Below are 18,622 nucleotides of genomic sequence, written 5' to 3' on the forward strand. Positions count from 1 at the left end.
GCCTCACGTTGAGGATGAGTTTGAGCATCTTGAAGATCTAAGCAGTAGTAACTCTCTAAGGAATTTCCTTTGTACTGTGCTTTGCTGTTTTTTAAAATTAATCCCTTTGACACCAGATTCATACAGTATTTTTTTTTTTTTTTAAAGAAATTGCTACGTGGCATAGCTTGTCAGGAAGAGTAGGCACTGCTCCTTCATCATTCATTTGCCCAGACTTACCTCCTACCACACACTTTCAGATGCTTCACCCAGAAAATAAAAAATGAACACGAGAGATTGCAGACCCCAGGGAGGGAGATGCTCCTGCGACATCGGTCACAGTGAGTTTTCTTGAATACAAAGGATTGTACAAATATTCGTGTCTTAAATCTCCCCAAGTTTTTGCTGTCTAGTAATTGAGACATCTTTAAGAATTCCTGCTGTGGGGTGCCTGGGTGGCTCAGTTGGTTAAACGACTGCCTTCAGCTCAGGTCATGATCTTGGAGTCCTGGGATTGAGTCCCACATCGGCCTCCCAGCTCCATGGGGAGTCCGCTTCTCCCTCTGACCTTCTTAACTCTCATGCTCGCTCTCTCTCACTCTCTCTCCAAAGAGTAAATAAAATCTTAAAAAAAAAAAAATCCTTAAAAAAAAAAAAAGAATTCCTGCTGTGTTTAAGGGTTCCTTTATGAGGATGCACCTGTGATTCTGTGGGAGCACATTTCCTTTAAGCCTAAGCTTCTCTAAGCTTCAGGGCAGTTGGAATCTTCTGGGGAGTTTGATTGCTTTTGAAGATCTTAACACTGGTTTTCAGAAGGACATTTAATTTAGTTATTTGAAGTTGTAATTCATGAGGATGGAATTTACCTGGTAGGCCCTACTTGCTTTCGGTCCTCACCTGTGTGGGGGGGTAATAAAAAATTAAAAAATTAATCCCAGGTTTTACATAAATTTGTAAGAGTAGCAACCCATTCAAAAAGTGTGGCTTTTATATGCCTTTCAGCAGATATCAGAATGGTGAGGGTTTTTTGTTTTTTTTTTTTTTAAACATGGGGAGAACACTAGTTTGTTTCACATGTCACCAGGTATGACATAACTGAGATAGAGAGGAAAGCTGTCCTGTGAAATCCATGTCTGACCTGGAGACACAGGGCTTGAAGTCAGCTGGGAGGTGAGGGTGGGGGGCAGTGGCCCTGAAGGCCCTTTGATCTCCTTCTTCCAGCCTGGCCTCAAGCCTGCCTTAGCTGTCAGGGCCCCAAGTGTCATCTCTTGCCAGTTCAACTGTGAGGAGATCAGATGCACTGGAATTTGGCAGGTCATACATTCTGAACGTGCCACTTACAGAAAGTAGTAGCATCTTTTCAGCTTCGATTCAAAGCCGGTATGCTGCTCCTCTGTTTGCATACCACAGATGTGTGAGATATTCCCAGCCTAATTGTGGGCATGAAAATTGTAGAGAACCGTAGAGGCGTTCACAGTGTTTCACCAACATGACCTCAGAACGGTGTTGGTAGTTTCGTTATGAATAACTCTTCTATGAAGTTTCAGGAATAATGTATTTTTTCTCCACCTTTTAGCCTTCATTGTGACTTGGGAAAAAAAGGATTTTCCTTTATCAATCTCTAACCATTTTATCTTAGGAATTCTTTCTGAAGTCATCCTTTATTTTACCAGAAAGCCGATTAGAGTTCATTGATAGAAATGGTAGGCTGTACAAATAACTATGGAAAATATCTTTGTCCTTGGCACCTGAGAGTCATTGGAAGTATTGCTGCATTCAGTTGTAAAGGGTGTACCGGGTTTCAGTGTTTGAAATTATGATATTAAAAACACAGCATCTTGGGCACCAAAGCTCGATGAATTCAGGTGTTCTACAGAAATTTAACTTGCATTTTTTTTTCCCTGTGATATTCACATTTCTTCTCCACCCCTCAGTTTCTGGAGTACATAAGGTATCATCTTTGTTCTGGGCACAGTGTCTCTAGGAGATTACTGAAGGACTGGGACAGACCATTTTAAGATGGTGAAAGGTTCAATTTGCTCAACTGAAAAGCCTACAAGCACTGTTCTTTTCTCTTCAGCTGTTTTCTACAAGTCTTCAGACACACTGGGAGAAGGAAGTGCTCAGTTCTGAGAACTGTGGTAACATTATAATTGATTAATCTGCATAGTGTAGCCCATTACCTGGCAGAAGCAGCTCATAAATTCCTAATAGTTATCTGGCTTCACTTGGTGATTGATAGTGGTTCTGACTGAGCCCCCACTTACAGAATGTGATCCAGGAGTGTGGTGACACGGTGGGGAAGTGGGCATCTCAGTTGTGTACAAAATACATGGAGTTCTCTAGGTGAAAATTGCTCAGTGCGGAGAATGCTTTTAGTGTGAGAAACCTCCTTCCTTCCTTCCTTCCTTACCTCCATCCATCCATCCTTGCTCTGTGTGGAGCAAGTTCTCTGCCACTTAGGGCTGTATCTCTCTCTGGTGTAAAGCTACACATATGTACTACACAGGAGAAGGGACCTGAGTTTCCTAAAGAATTAAGTGAATTTAATCAGGGTGAAGAAAACACTGATTTCTCTCGTTATACCAAACGTGATGGTGTAATGAAACCAAACTCCCTGGAAAACTAGATACCATCAACCTTGAATGACAGGGATGGATAGGAATGAGCCCAGCCGGGAGTGTGCTCTGGAGAACATGCTGTTTCCAGCAGCTGCCATTTAGCATGCATCAGGCTGTGAATTCTTCTGTGCTTTGGTTTCTAGGCAACTTGCACAGATTTTAATTCTGAATATAAACATATACACACACTTCCTCCTCTCCTCCCCAATCAAAAAAACTGAATAAAATGATACCAAGCCTAATGACATAACCCATGTTTGCCACAGCTGTTGGTAACTACAGCAAACAAATGCAGGCCACTACCTGGCTATTTAGAGATTCTGGTGGTGAAATCTAGGAAATGAGGACTTCTTTTGTTGCAAAATGGTTACTATTTGTACAGTACAAACAAATTGTGGGTATTTTGCCACCAAGGTACCCTGCAAGAGAAAGGGTCTCCTCATGAAAATGGTTTCTCTCATTAAGGGAGATTTCTTTTCCTGTATTTTTAATTAGTCTTGCATTAAGATTGTTCGAAGCTCTAGATCTCCTTATTGACAGCAGCAGGTTCTGTTCCTGAAGGGGTACTGGATGGTTTCTTGAATACTGGCCTGTCTCCCCTTTTCCTGTGGGCAGCTCTCAGGACTCACAGAGCCCTGTTTGGTTGAATCAGTGCCTCCACTGCCACCAGGAGGGAGATGGTAGAAGCAGCCCCAGAGTCAGTGTGGCTTACTGTTGCCCTGGGGGATTGGAATTGAAGATAACCGTGGGGAGTTTATAGACGAGGCGGTTTTCAAAAGGTTGCCAGTAAATTTGGCAATCGAAGTGATCTTGTTTGACCAGGCACTGTTCAGATTCATGGCGAGAACTGCGAGCTCTGGGTTTGAAAGCAGGGTTATTGTGGATTCCTTGGACAGACAGAAGTCGAAATGGGACACCTGTGGGACTTTGTCCGTTGCCTTTAAATATTTCACAGTGTAGTGGCAGGAAGGTCTGGGCAGGGATCAGCCAGGCTGCTTGATGCGCTTTGGGAATCTGCACCTTGAGGAGTGTGGATCAGTTGGGAAAGGTCCAAATAAAGGTAAAGTTAGAGGTTAAAAAGTAAAGTCTGTGAACCAGTTTTTTTAAAAAAATGGATTTGTTCTGTTTAGTAGCAGCAGCGTTTGGGACTTTGGGGATGAGCTGGCCGCGGGGTTCTAACCTTTGTGCGTCTAGCCAGACAAGTCAACTGAGTGCCTCTCCACTTAAAACTCTCCTATAATGAGGAAGCCAGACATCCTGCCATAAGGATTTTTTTTTTTTAAAGATTTTATTTATTTATTTGACAGAGAGAAATCACAAGTAGGCAGAGAGGCAGGCAGAGAGAGAGGAGGAAGCAGGCTCCCCGCTGAGCAGAGAGCCCGATGTGGGGCTTGAACCCAGGACCTGGGATCATGACCTGAGCCGAAGGCAGCGGCTTAACCCACTGAGCCACCCAGGCGCCCCAGGATTTTTTCCTGAGTTCAGGACACAGCACAAAATAAAGTGACTTAAATTGTACTTGTGGGATTAAGAATTGTATTTTTGCAAATAACAAATCAATATATTGTGCTCCTAATAGAAACAGTTAATAAATTCATGTATTTTTTTACATGGCTGTGTCTTAAGTGCTAATTATTTGTGGCTTCACTAAAAACTGGGTCACATTTCCAGTAAGTCCCATCCTACAATTACAACACAGCAGTTTTCTTTAAAAATACTTCTCCTAAAGGTTTTTAGGGCAGGCTATACAACAGAAAGGACTTAGGAGTTTACTAATTTGTTTACCCCTGCTACGAACATCGTGTTTGTCCATTGTCATTCTTTCATTTTTCATGTTACTACCTTTTAAAAATCTTTACAATAGCCACTGGTATTATTTAACAGCAAGAACAATGATTTGTGGGGCACCTGGGTGGCTCAGTGGGTGAAAGCCTCTGCCTTCAGCTCAGGTCATGGTCCCAGGGTCCTGGGGTTGAGCCCCAGATCGGGCTCTGTGCTAAGCACAGAGCCTGCTTCCCTCTCTTTCTCTGCTTGCCTCTCTACCTACTTGTGATCTCTGTCAAATACATACATACATACATACATACATACAATCTTAAAAAAAAAACTATGATTTGTAACAGCAGACTAAGATTGCTCATATATTTTTTTTTCTCAGAGGATGTTAGATTTTTATAGTTATTATATGATTGATATAGTTCCTTTTCCCACAGAACTGAAGAATGTTAAGGATGCTATTTTAATTCTGGGAATATAATAAGAATAGCAGTAGGGGCCTGTAGGAGGGGCTAGAAGAGGAAACTCAGGCCTTGTTAGCCCCCTTCATGCATAAGCAGCGGCACGTGGAGGATGGTTTCTCCCGAGTCCCAGAGGACAGCCAGAGGGGAGAGGTGCACAGGGTCAGGCAACTTTGAGGCCACAGCTTCACCAGTGGGCTCTGCTTCCCCAAGCCCTTCCCACAGGCTTGTGCCTGCATTGATAGGGATTATTTTTCCTGTGCTTTGTAAAATTTAATGCCCAACCTCTTTTTTCTGTCCCCCTCCCCTTTAGAATTACATTGCTATCAGGAATGGGTTTCTAAGAACTAGAGATGAGGGAGGGCTGTATTTCACCGTGTGCAGTTCTGCTAATGAAAATGTATGGTCAGGTCACCTTGGTTACTCAGTCAGTTAAGCATCTGGCTCTTTGATTTCGGCTTGGATCGTGATCTCAGGGTGCTGGGATCAAGCCCTATGTAGGGCTCTGTATTCAGCGTGGAGTCTGCCTGAGATTCTCTCTCTCTCTCTCTCTGCCTCTCCCCCTGCTTGCATGTGCGCGCAGTCTCTTTCTCTAAAATTAATAAAGATAAAATCTTTAAAAAAAAGAAAGGGTGGTCGAACACAAAGCCAAGTTTAGTTTTCAGACTTAGACCATTGTACAGAAACATAAGTACTTTTTTCTAAAGGGAAAATGTCACAGCTGTGGGCCCAGGTTTGTTTCCTCTTGGGTTGCTTCCCACTGTCTGAGGCTCCACATTTTCTGTGGCTTCTCCAGAACCTGTCTCCATCCCTGGGATTAAAGAGAAGAACATAGAGCTCTCTTTCACTTACTTTTGACCAGGTGCTCCAAGAGACATCTACTGGTGAGATGTTTCACATCTCACATTCCTGTTCCCTCCTTCACTCCTGGTGGTGTGTTCATGGAGGTGAGGCCATTCCTAACAGAACCACCTCCACCTCAGTCTTATGTCTCGTTAGGGGCAGGGTCTTACTTTGGATATGATCCTTGCTCCTTTCAGGCCAGTTCAGCTCCACAGACAGTAATGCCAAAGGAGAGCCAAAAATAACAAAAAACACTGATCCAAGTAAGGTACACTTGAAAAAAAATTGCTTTTTAAAATACAGGACATGACAAAGAATTGCCCTTCCTCCCTCAGTGAAGAGTTTGTCTGGAAAGATACGGTTGGTTAATTGTTTCTCCTTGGAAAATATAATAGTGTGAACTTCGGAAAACATCAAAATCGGGCAGTTTCCTTATAGTCTGTGCATCATGAAAAAAAAAAAGCAATGACACTGATCTCATGGACATGTCGATTGCTCCAACCTCTTACCGTTTCTTTTACCACTTAGACGTTTCTTCTGGCTTCCCAACCACAAGGCCCCATGCTCTTCAGGAACTTGGCCAGCTTTAGCACACCCAAGTAAAACATCTGGGGGCAAAGGAAGACCCCTTCAACAGCAGCATTGTGCCCTTTGAACAGCAGCATTGTGGAGGAAATGGCCCCAGGAAAAGATTGTTTTGTGCTAGAAAAATAGAAAATGCGGGGAACTGTTCAAAAATTAGTTTGTGTTTTAAATCAATTATGTAGTCACCTAAAACCTGATAGAGCCCAATTGTAATTGCAGCGCCATGTGTATCCAGAGTCCTCATTTGTGTGTGTATGTTGGGCGGGGAGGGGCGGGGGGAAGGTGACGCTTCAGAAAACTACAGTAAACTGGGCTGTGATCTCACCATATGTGTTGAATTGAACACAACTCTTCTGCTTTTAATGAAGACTTTAGCCTTTAGGGGTAAATAAAACATCACTAAACAGGGATGGCCTGAATATTTTTTACTGGCTGTAATAATTAAAGCCATGAAAAAGGTGGTGGGGTTATGTTACTTATTAACTTGAATCGCTCTTAGATTTGATCAAGACGTGGTTGCCTATGGCGTTTTGTTTCATGTTTGTCCTTTGTTTCATTGACATGCTCTGCCTTGGCCTCCATGGTACCATAAAAGCAGCAAAGCGGTTAGGAACCAGACCCGGAAGGGCTTTTGTTTTTATTTTTTTATTTTTATTTTTTTTTAAAGATTTTTTTATTTGTTTATTTGACAGAGAGAGATCACAAGTAGGCACAGAGGCAGGCAGAGAGAGAGGAGGAAGCACGCTCCCTGCTGAGCAGAGAGCCTGATGCGGGACTAGATCCCAGGACCCTGAGATCATGACCTGAGCCGAAGGCAGAGGCTTAACCCACTGAGCCACCCAGACGCCCCCGAAAGGGGGCCTCCTCTCTAGTTTTCTTCTCCGCTCAGACTACCAACCCCAGCAAACTTCTCAGACCTTAGACTCGAGCCTCAAATTCCCTGTGAAGCTGTGTGCTTGGGGATGAGAGGAGGGACCTGGAAGAAGTTCTCCCCTCTTAAGAGGAAACAGATCAGAGTGTAGGTGTAGCTGAGGGCTTTTAAAGGATGTTTTTTTTTTTTTTTTAAAGATTTTTATTTATTTATTTGACAGAGAGATCACAAGCAGGCAGAGAGGCAGGCAGAGAGAGGAGGAAGCAGGCTCCCCGCTGAGCAGAGAGCCCGACGCGGGGCTCGATCCCATGACTCCGAGACCACGACCCGAGCCGAAGGCAGCGGCTTAACCCACTGAGCCACCCAGGCGCCCCTTAAAGGATGTTTTTATTTTGAGCAGCAGTGACATTGATTATAAGGGGAACTTGGAACCCAGATGTATTGGTTTTCTATTGCTGGTGTAACAGATAACCAGGAATTCTGGGACTGAAAACAACACGGATTTATTATCTACAGTATCTGGAGATAAGATGTCCAAAATCAGTCTCTCTGGGCTAACCTCAGGGTGTCAGCAGGCCTCTCTTCCTTTCTGGAGGCTCTGTGGGAGCATCTGCTTCCTCACCTGTTCCAGCTTCCAGAGGCCCCTGCAGTCGTTGGCTCATGGTCCCTACCTCCACCTTCAAAATGGGCAAGGCCAGAGCCGCTCCTTCTCATACTGCTATCTCTCCCGTTCTCTCTTCCCTGCCTGCTTTCTTCACTGCTAAGGACTTTGTGATTACCTCGGGCTCGCTTGGATAATCCAGGATTATTCCATTTCTAAGTCATCTGATTAACAACCTTAATTCTCTTTTGCCAGCTAATCTAAAATACTCACAGGTTCCAGGGATTAGGACGTGGCCATTATCCTGCCTCCCACAATAGAGAGTGTTGATAGTGTAAAGGTTAGTGAATTGGGAGTTCTTAGGGTTGGACAATAGACAGATACAGGCTGTGTGGTATTAGAAGTAGGTTTTAGGGGTGCCTGGGTGGCTCAGTCAGTCAGGCATCCAGCTGTTAATTTCGGCTCAGGTCATGATCTCAGGGCCCTGGGGCTCTGAGCTCAGTGGGGAATCTGCTTCAGGATTCTCTCCCTCTGCTCCTACCCCCATGCACGTGTGCTCTTTCTCTTTTTCTCTCAAATACATAAATCTTAAAAAAAAAAAAAAGAAGTGGATTTTCATAGCTTCTTACCAAGGTTTCTTAAAACTACTACCTGGAAAAATTATGTATGTATGTACATGTACAACAGTAGAAAAAGTCATGTATTTTTAGCATAAATGGGTTTCTATTTTACTGTAATATCTAAGGTCAGCTACTGAATAAAGAGAAATTTTAAGTCTGACATACAAATATTTTAATTTTAGTTTGGGGGAAAATGGCATTTCTCTATTCAAAAGAATGATCCAATTATAGTTTTATTGACTTAGGAATAATTGAATTATTTTTTGTCTTGTGAATTTTTTGTGCTTTAATTTGTTATTAACATCTAACCTCATGGGAAAACCTCTAATAAAAATGATACTCTAGGGGCGCCTGGGTGGCTCAGTGGGTTAAAGCCTCTGCCTTCGGCTCAGGTCATGATCCCAGGGTCCTGGGATCGAGCCCCGCATCGGGCTCTCTGTTCAGCGGGAAGCCTGCTTCTCCCTCTCTCTCTCTGCCTGCCTCTCTGCCTACTTGTGATTTCTGTCTGTCAAATAAATAAATAAAATCTTTAAAAAAAATGATACTCTATTTTTGACACTCTAAACATCCTTTTTGGTACTCACATCTGTTAAAATTTTACATAGTTTTTAAGCACTGTGCGTTTTTCTTGTATCTTAAGTGGCTCGACTTTTCTGCGTCCTCTTTCCCCAGCCATCTCTTTTAAGGCTCTGGATGGTGTGTGCCCAGGTCTGCAAAGCCATGGCAAAGTCAGCTGAGATCACAAATGTGTGCAGTTCTCTGGGAGAAAAGCACCATCTGCATTTGCATAAAGCGGAGCAGCAGTGGTTAAGCTGTCAACAGCTTCCAAGTAGAAAATGTCCCTGAAGTAGATATGACATTTACCTGTAATGGCTTTCTTTGCCTGTGAAATTAATGGTTTGAGGCTTAAAAAAAAAAAAAAAAAAGGTATTATCTTTGAATTTCTCTTTTAAAGTTGATCCTATTTTAACAAATTTTCATCATTTTAGTTGCTAAAATTAGTGCTAATGGGCACAAGATTGAAACTTTGATCTTGCCACAAGACATGTGACATCAATTCGAAATTGGCTGTGCTCAGTGCTGGGTGGGGAGATTGAAAGAAAAGACAGTGCGGCCTTCTAGGAGCTCAGACACTCGGGGTGTGCATAGCAGAACTCCCATAGCTCTGTTGCATGGCAGCGTGGGACCGCCTGCCTGGGGATGGATGAGAAGACAAAACCCAGAAAGCCCAAGGTGTTGCTGGAAGGATTCTTGACAAAGCCCCTGAAAAGTGATTAGGAGAGTTGAGGGCATTCCAGGTGAAGGGACTGGTATTAGCAATTCTTATCAGTTTGACTGCAAAAATAAGTTTGAAGGGCTGAGAGGATTGGGACTGGCACTGAGTGCATTGGATGACACACACTGGAGCTTACCGGTCACTCACTGTGTCAGAGAACAGAGAGCAGAAAAGGCCAGAATCAGAGTTGTGCGTTAGCAAAACTCACCTGTCCCGGTGGGCGTGGACAAAGTGGGTTTGTAATCCAGGCCCTCGCCAACACGCAGGCCTAACGAGGCCCTGGGACGCTCATAAAGGGAGGAAGGTGCTGCCGATCAGGAAGGGGGGGGAGAATGGAGGGCTGCTTTGAAGACTGCTTGACACTTGGCGGTTACTTTAGTAGGCTCGGCGGTCTCCGTCGGCGCTCCACTCCATGGCGGCACAGTTGGTCTTTGGGGAGCATGCGGGAGGAGGGTGGGCGCTTGTAAAGTCATGCCCAGGACCAAAGTCGGTTCCTAGCCCGAAAGGGCACCGACGGTTTCCTGGCACCCTTGAGTTGGATCGAGTTCTTTGGGCTGGAGAGAACAGAAGTCGCGGGGTTTCCGCCCAAGGTCACCAGGTGAGTAGACCCGGCTTCTAGGTGACTCGCCTGCTGAAGGCCCCTCTACTGCCTGCTATTTGTGTTCGGAGGAAAGGGCGCTGTTTTTAAAGAGAGGCAGTCTTATCCTCCGCACCAGGCAAGACCCTGGCCCCGCGCGGCGCGGTGCGGCGCGTAGAGTGTGCGGCGGCCCTGTGGACACCTGCGGGGCTGAGGGGCGGGGCAGGGGCGGGGCCAGGACACCGCCTCCTCCGTGGGAGCCCCGGCGTCCCGCCCACCGCCCGCTCCCTCTGCAGGTAGACCCCTGCGCCGCGTGCCCCACTCTCTGACTGCGAGGCCGCTGGGACCCTGGCGCGCGAGCGGACCTTTATTTGGGGGGTTGGTGGCCGGTGTCGGTTGAAGGTACGAGGCGACGAGGGCGAAGCGCGGCCTGTGGGGCCCCAGGGCCCACACGACTTGATTTGGTTGAAACTTTCTTGCCTTAGGTGTACTCCCGCCTTTAGAGCCAAGCATTTGGTCACACCTGGAATTCCCTGAATCCCTCTCGTTTTTCGTCTCCCCTTTGAGGACTGCCTGCGCCTTGCTGGTGGACGCTGTGCGCGTTGCCCTCCCTGCGAAGGGCTTGTGGGAGTCCTGTGGAGGGATCCTGCGCACTCACCCAGGCTCTCGGCTTTGGAGCCCGAGAGCGTCGTTCTCGTCGTTGGTTGCTGCGCGAGAGCCGCAGTCTCCTAAGAGCTTGGTACTTTAATTTTGTTCTCCGCCTTTCATACTCTATTGTCCTTGTGCTTCTAATTAGATCATTCTTTGCTTTTCAGAGATTAAAGTGCTCCGGGGACAGGTGTCAGTGTAGTTCTACCCGCCTTTAAACTTAGGTGAAGCTGGTTAAGAGCACGGAGCGAGACGTGCAGATCGATTTAGGGCAGCGTCGCCCGGCGGGCCCCGTGGAGTTGATAGTGGCCTTTGGGGATCTGCTTTTGAAAAGCCTTGGAAAGGTGTCGTCGCCCCTGCTTTGGAGAGAGGTGGGGCACACGGTGCCGCGCCAGTGGCTCTGTAGCGCGGGCCTGCGGGAGATTGCGCTCTGCTTTAGAAAAGGGTGGGGAGGGGGTACCCGAGATACGGCTTCTTTCAAAAAGCAATAATCCTAATAGTAATTTCGTGGGGGTAGGGCTATTGATTTGACTAACAAAGGGGGAAATGGTACTTGTAATAGTAGCTTGAGCAACTACTATTGGAATCAACAAGAAATGAATCTCTGATGTTGAGAACTCGCTCTTACATGGAGATACTTTCAGGACGTTATGTGATATTTTATCTTAACTCCTGGTGTGTTTACCTTTCAGTTTAAAACAAAATTGCAGGTTTGACCAACAGCTTAATTGTCAATGAGTTTTTTGCTTTTAAAAGTAAATGTTAAAATAAGTTTGTGTCCGGGATGAGGCGGATAGCAGCATGGGTGCTTGGCTGTTAGATGTTAACTCTTAAAAGGCATTTTGGTATATTTTTAAAAATTTCTTTATTCTTGTCTGATTGTCATTGAAGAATATTTGTTGTTTATTATCTGAAGGAACATAACATGGATTTTTCATACTGAAACTTTTTAAAGAGCTACACTGAATTTTTGTGTTCTTATACATTTGAAAACATGCAGAAAGCTTATTAATGTTCTTAACATTTAAAGGGAGCTGTCTTGTCTTGTACACAAAGAGATTAACTTAGCCAAGAAAACTTTAAAGCCATTTGAAGATTTAGATGTTGAGTTAGTGGGGAATTTTGGAAGGATAGGTTTGGGGGAAATACTGTATTTTCTCTGGAGGAGGTTTTTCCGTGTGTTCTCAATTGCTTGCTCTGTTTATCTGCAGAACAAGTGTTTGGAAGTCCTTTCTCTACTTTTATGTCTCAGGCACCTGGTCTTCTTAATTTAAGCATTTAAGAATATCTTATTTTCCCGGCTTTAACCTTTTAAAAGAGTTGGATACATTAACATTTGAAAGTGTTTCCATTTGGTTTTGTTTCTTTCTTTCTCTACTTGTTTTAACCTGAAATTAGTTGATTTCCTTGTTTTAACTTGAAATTAGTTGATTTTCTTGTTAAGAGATTGACTTTTTAAGTGGTTACTACAGCGAAACTAAATTGTGTTCAGATATTTGTCCTGTTAACATCTGGAAAGGCAAACAGCTGCTAAACAAAAATTGCATTTGTAACAAACTAAGGTAGTACTAAATTCATTTTTCATAACATGAACAGTTAAGATTTCCTTCATTTGAAAATGGAGAAATTTTCAAGCATATCCTAGTAAGTGCACAGAGTGGGACTGAACACTATACTACTTAAATTTTGAAAAACTTAAAATCTGTGTTTGTGGAAAAATATATTTAAAGGGGAGGAGATGTATAAGACATGTAACCTCTTTTGTGCAACATTTATGTAATGGTTGTTTTTATTTCTGTACTTAAGTAGTTCATTGCCTTTTTTTTTTTTTTTACTCTTTCACATAAACTTTTGAGTGTTGAGTAATTCTTCTAAAATGGATGCATATTGCTTTAAAGATCAAGCCAGTACTGGACAATAAAGTAAGAAAGGACTTCTTTGTTTTTGATGGTTTATTTTTCTAACACATATTTTATGGTTATAATTTTACTCATCCTGAAAATTCCAGTATACATTTAAAATTAGAACAAAGAGTTTCATACCCAAAAGAGCTGTGAGTGGACTATTTTAATTTTCTAGGGAAAACAGACTGGATCACATTCCTTCCTGAGGGTTCCTTGGGTTTGGGACCATATTTATCTTACTGGTTTTATTGTGAAGTGTATCTGTCTTCAAGAAATGCCTTATTCCTGAGAAGTAAATTTCCCCAAATCTTTGAAATAGCTATTCTGGGTGGTGGTGGTTGCAATTTGATTTTGTTGAAATCGATTCTGGTGACCTTTATAGACTGGGATTGCTGTAAGAGTCTTGGAAAAAAGACTGGCCTCGTGTGTGCTGTTGAAATATTCTGGTTGTTTCTGTGAAGATGCAAATCGTTAGGCATTAAAGCTGTTCTTGCACCCAGGAAACTTGAGTGCCCGCATGTGGTGTTTTCCTTCTTGGACTGGCAGGTAACCATTCAGCTGATGTTAGTGTGAACAATTAGCAACCTCCACCCATGCTAGTTAAGAATTGCGCAGATTGGTTACTAGAAAGATGCCCCGGGTAGTGTGTTTCCCTTTTATTCACATAGTCTATAAACTGTAAGAAAACAGTCCTCCCACATCTCTGTTCATCTTGCATCTTTCCGCCAAGTGATCCAGGAATATTCGTACTGCAGGAGGGACCAAACTTAAAAGTTTAAAAAATTTTTTTCTTTTAAGGGTGGTTTTCTTTTTTCTTTGTTACATGTATCTGGTGTGTGCTGGTGTCTTTCCACAGAAATGCTGATATCCTTTGTGAAAGAGCATGTATAACAGGTTAAACTTTTTTTTAAGTACAACGTGCAGTGAGAGAAAGTCTTCACATTCTATAAATTAGAGGAAAAATTGCTACAGCTGTGATTGCCTTTGTTCTCAAAGCCACTTGAATTGCAGGCTGTGTTGGGACTGGTTCTTACATTGTTTAACTGCTGAGACTAAGACTTCTAATTAGAGTAATTACCGGGTGGGAGCTGACTGGCGGGGCGGGGTGGGGGCCAGGGGTGTGGCCGGGCCGGGGCGCCGCGCGCTGGGAACGCGGCAGCCTCTAGCCGCGTGGGGTGGGGCGGGGCGGGGCGCGGCGCGGCGGGCGGCCTCTCCGGGGATTGGCCGGGGAGGAGGAGGCGGCGCGCGGGGCGGCCGCGGGAGATATCAGCCGGCGCCGCGCCTGGGCCGGGCGGACTCCACGCTCCGGCCCGCGCGCGCCCCGATGGGAACCTCAGTAAGTAAGACGTTTTCCCCTCCGGGCAGACGGCTCCACCCGCCTCCCGCAGCCCTCCGCGTCTGACAGCTGCGGGGGCCCGGGGCCGTCAGCTGGTGTTCGTTAGGGGAATTAGAGTGGTTTCTTCTCTGTCTACCGAATCCTTTTCTCGTTTTCTTCCTTTGAACCTCAGTATTTGCACCAAATGAGCTTTAACGGGAGGGAAAGCCAAGTTTGGTTCACTGTTATTCGTTCTGCTTCATAATCCTGCCCTTCCTTATTTGCTCATAGCTAACAGCCCGTTCCGTGGAGTTTGCGTTCCTACTGCCGTGGTGATACCATTTGATGTGAATGGGGGCTCTCGTTGCTTTAGGAAATACTATAGGGTGCTTCTGACGAGCTGTTGCCTTTGTTTCCACGCTTTTGTAGTTGTTGTCAAGAGTTTAACTTGCAGAGTGTGTTCGAGGGCCTGGGCGTCGATGTTGTAATTTTGGTCGTGTTGTATTGACCAAGCCTTCAAGGAAAAAGACCAGGTAAACAAGTGGTTCTGATGGCGCACAAGAAAGCTCGTTTAAAGGACAAACCCAGCAGGAAAGAACAACAAAAATTACTGCTTCTAGCTGGAGCCGCCTTTAGAAATATTGCACAGAGTAACTTTAGAGAACTCTCTAGGGAACTGCTCTCCTAAGGGTGTGTGCTGAACTAGAGGGGTTCTGGTCGTTGGTCATAATTCCTACCTAGCAAGAACGTTCTTGGATGGAAACGTAGACATGTAGACTTACTGCCTGACAGCTAACCCAGACAAAGCAAAAAAAAAAAAAAAAAAAAAAAAAGCTGCATTTTAAACTTTGACTCTAAAGAGAAGTTTGTTTGGCTTACCCGTGATGGAGTAGCCTCTTCGTTTTTTGTCTCAACTATTACAAGGTTTCCAGATGAGTCAAAACCCTACATTGTGAAATCAGTGATGTGGTTCTCAACCTGTGAGATTGTCTTCAGTCGTTTTAAAATCTGGGTATCCATTTTTCATTTTGGGGGGAATCCATGATCACTGGTTTTTCAAGTTTGTTTATTTTAAATAAATCAAGCTTCACTTTGGTATAGAATGTATAGATTATAATAGGTGTGCTTTAACTTTGATATATTGTAAAAGCAAAATAGCAAAAATTTTGTTAAAAGGTGGAAAGTACCATTTTTAAAAGTACTTTTTAGTTTTAATTAAAAAAATTTAAAGATTTGTATAATGGAAACTATATTTCATTACTCCCCCCCCCTTTTTTTTTTTGGTAAAGATAAATTTCAAGTTAATTTACACAGATGATTCGGGATACTGAGGGGAGGGAAAGTTTGCTTTTTCCGGTGGACGATTCTCCATTAAAATTGAATGAGCAGAAAACTTAGAAACGTCTTAACATTCCCTGTAACTTTCAGAAGTTCTGTGCTGTTAATTTTTTACATAAGCACATTATACATACATAAAGGAAGATATAAAGTTAATTGCTAAAACTTAACTACAATTTTTGTGAAATTTCTTTAGGAATCTGTTAGGAATAACATGCACATCCTTGAGATTTTAGATTGCACCTAGAAAGCACATCATGGGTTTAGTCATATTTGTGCTTACATCTCTTAGAAAAGTGTTAGTAGGTCTCTGACCTACCAGGATTTTAGATCCATAGTTAGCAGTTTTAGGATTTTAGATGCATAAATTTTTAGATCCGTAGTTAGTAACCATGTGTTTGCATCTTTGAAGACTTACTTCTGTTGGATTGACTTTCAAGTACTTGAATTCAGATGAGAAAATATTTCCATGGCAGCAAACAAGGCCGCATTTCATATTTCCTGTTACTCTATCAGCTTCAGGCTGCTACAGGCCGTGAGTCCCAGCTGGAGCTCACAGTAGACATAAGATTATAATGTATGAACTCTTCTAGCAATAATGTGGACATTTCACTCCCAAAGAATATTTTTATAAAAATTTCTATTTTAGTTTACTTCTTTAGCTGGGAATAGAGTCTGTCACGATGGGAAGTACATTAATTCGTGAATTATTCAACCATTTGTACGTAGCATGCAACTTGGGAGTAAGCATATCTGGCCTCGAACATGTCTGTGTGGTTTTATTCCATTTTTGTTCACCTGTTTTGCCTTTTCACATGATGTGAATCCACAAGGCAGCCACTTCTCTTCATATAGAATGCTGGCCCAGTAGGAGCTTTCATTCCCTTCAGGTGAGCTGGTGTTGAGGTAAAGGAGAGAGAAGTTGAAAATGGAGCAAACATTCTTTGAAAGTACGTGAAACTTGTTCCCTACCTTTCTTTCTCCTGAAGTTCTTAAATCCACATCTTTTTCAATAATCCGAATTACTGTAAGTGTCAGAGTGACCCTTCCCAAGTTAATCCTTTGCTTTGTTCCTCATGAAACTTTCCAGAGTTAATCCTGGATATAAATTGTCTCGAATTCTGGACTCGAATCCAGAAGTGTGCAGAATTTGAGCGAAATGTGACTCATGTGCTTTATATATATTCAGTTCTGTGAAATAATCCCCAGCCGTTGGACAGTCAGTGGAACCACACTCTCAACGTTTATTTATTAAGTAAACACAACTTTCTTGTTTTATTGCCCACAGTCACTCATGCGGCTTGACTCCTCACCCTCGTCTGCCCTACCCCCACCATGCCTCCTTAGTTGTGGTTGACTATACATGTATTTAGGGGTATTTCTCCTTGTCAGCATTATGATAGAAACCACAACACATTTTAGACATGTGGCTAAAGTCATGCTTGGTTTGGATTTGGTAGAAAATATAGAAAGAATATTAGAAAATAAAGTCTAACCCAAAGATGTTCTTGTTGTTTTGACTATGCCCCTGGGAAGAAGAAAGGGTGGGAACCAGGAGTGATGGAATGTCAGCATTCTAGGCCAGAGTAGACACCCAAGAATGAAATTTGTTTATAAATTATGTTTTGCATTTAAAAACACGTTGAGTGTGTGTGTGTGTGTGTGTGTGTGTGTGTGTGTCCATCTGTGCCAGAGTCCGTGTCCACGCCGAGGCCAGTGATTGACTTGGTTTCTCCTTCCTCCTGTTTCTGGTCTTTTTTTCACCTTACAATCTTTTTAGGACCATTGTCTAAAATGCTTTTGTGGCTTACTTTCTTTTTAGCAGGTAATTTCGATAATTTGAAAAAATTTAATCTTGAATACCAAGTTTTTTTTTTTTAAAGATTTTTTATTTATTTATTTGACAGAGAGAGATCACAAGCAGGCAGAGAGGCAGGCAGAGAGAGAGGAGGAAGCAGGCTCCCTGCTGAGCAGAGAGCCCGATGTGGGGCTCGATCCCAGGACCCTGAGATCATGACCTGAGCCGAAGGCAGTGGCTTAACCCACTGAGCCACCCAGGCGCCCCTTGAATACCAAGTTTTAACAAGGAGACTCTGGAAAGCAAAGGGCAGGTCTCTCTCAGAGGTACTATGAAGTTTTTGCACTTAAAGCCGGATGGTTTGCTACAGCTCCTGGTACAACCGGACTTAAAATGTTATTAGTTCTTTAAAAACATCATGGAGCCATCATTTCGTTAAATACAGTTGATTACAATTGCAGAGGCATTTCAGTTATTTTACCATTAGCTTTTAAAATAAGAACTCTCTACCACATCTGTTATTAGAATGCTTATAAAACTTTTTAAACTGATGTATTTAAATGTGTATAGTTTTTGGATTTGTTTTAGTTGAGAAGTGAGAATCCCTTCTGGCTTGAATTTTCATTTGTAGCTATAAGTTTTCTTGTAATAGATTTAAATTGGCAAATCGTTGATTGCCAACTGTTCTTGCAGTCCTTCTTACTGTATTACAGCACCTGCTGTATTGGACATTAGTTCCTTTGTTTGAATTTGATAAACATGTGAATGTCAGACCAGGGGTAAATGGCCCAAGAAGTGGGCACTGTTGGGTTACAGTCCATAAGGAGTTACCTTAAACTTTTTCCAGAAGTATAGTTTTGTTTGAACTCTGTTCTTTGTTTCCACTTAAGAGGATCCTGTTTTTGTCCATAAGATACTGAAGAGTGTATTTTCAATAAGAGCTTCGTTTTTGTTTTTGTGTTTTTCCCATTTGTTCACTAGTTGTTTAGAGGGAAAAGTATGTTTTTAGACTAAATGTTCCTAAGGGTTATATATTTGTGCTTATGAACACTTTTGTGTATGTTCTGTAGCTCACTCTTTACCAGGGACATAGGGCTACATGAAATATATTCACCCAGATATTACAGAGGGGAATCTAAATTTGATACGGTTATTGACTCAAGTGTTTAATTTGTAATAATGCCGCACAGACTATGATTTTGATATTTGGGGGGTAATATAGGAAGTTAGAGAAAGAAAGGAAAATTCTGAATTTTAATGAAGTTACAGTTTACTGTTTTTTTTTTTTTTCCCCTCTTGGAAAAAACTGAAAATATTTGATCATTTATATTGTAAGTGATAACATAAAAATCTGAGGATGCAGCTGTTTGATGCAATGCTTTATATATGCAAAGCATTCAGAAAATGTA

General features: G+C 42.9%; 1 protein-coding gene across 12 annotated transcripts in view; it reads left to right on the forward strand.

The window, feature by feature from the left end:
* Positions 1 to 18,622, forward strand: part of AOPEP (aminopeptidase O (putative)) — a 346,305-nt gene that overhangs the window by 296,797 nt on the left and 30,886 nt on the right. The window contains exon 14 of one of the 12 annotated variants that reach the window (XR_007122247.1): positions 240 to 320. The exons of the other annotated variants lie outside the window; for them this stretch is intronic. The gene's annotated coding sequence lies outside the window, so the exon portion shown is untranslated. The remainder of the gene's footprint in view (positions 1 to 239; positions 321 to 18,622) is intronic. 12 annotated transcript variants of the gene reach the window in all.

The sequence above is a fragment of the Lutra lutra genome, chromosome 13 (genome assembly GCF_902655055.1).
Source record: "Lutra lutra chromosome 13, mLutLut1.2, whole genome shotgun sequence".
Taxonomy (NCBI): domain Eukaryota; kingdom Metazoa; phylum Chordata; class Mammalia; order Carnivora; family Mustelidae; genus Lutra; species Lutra lutra.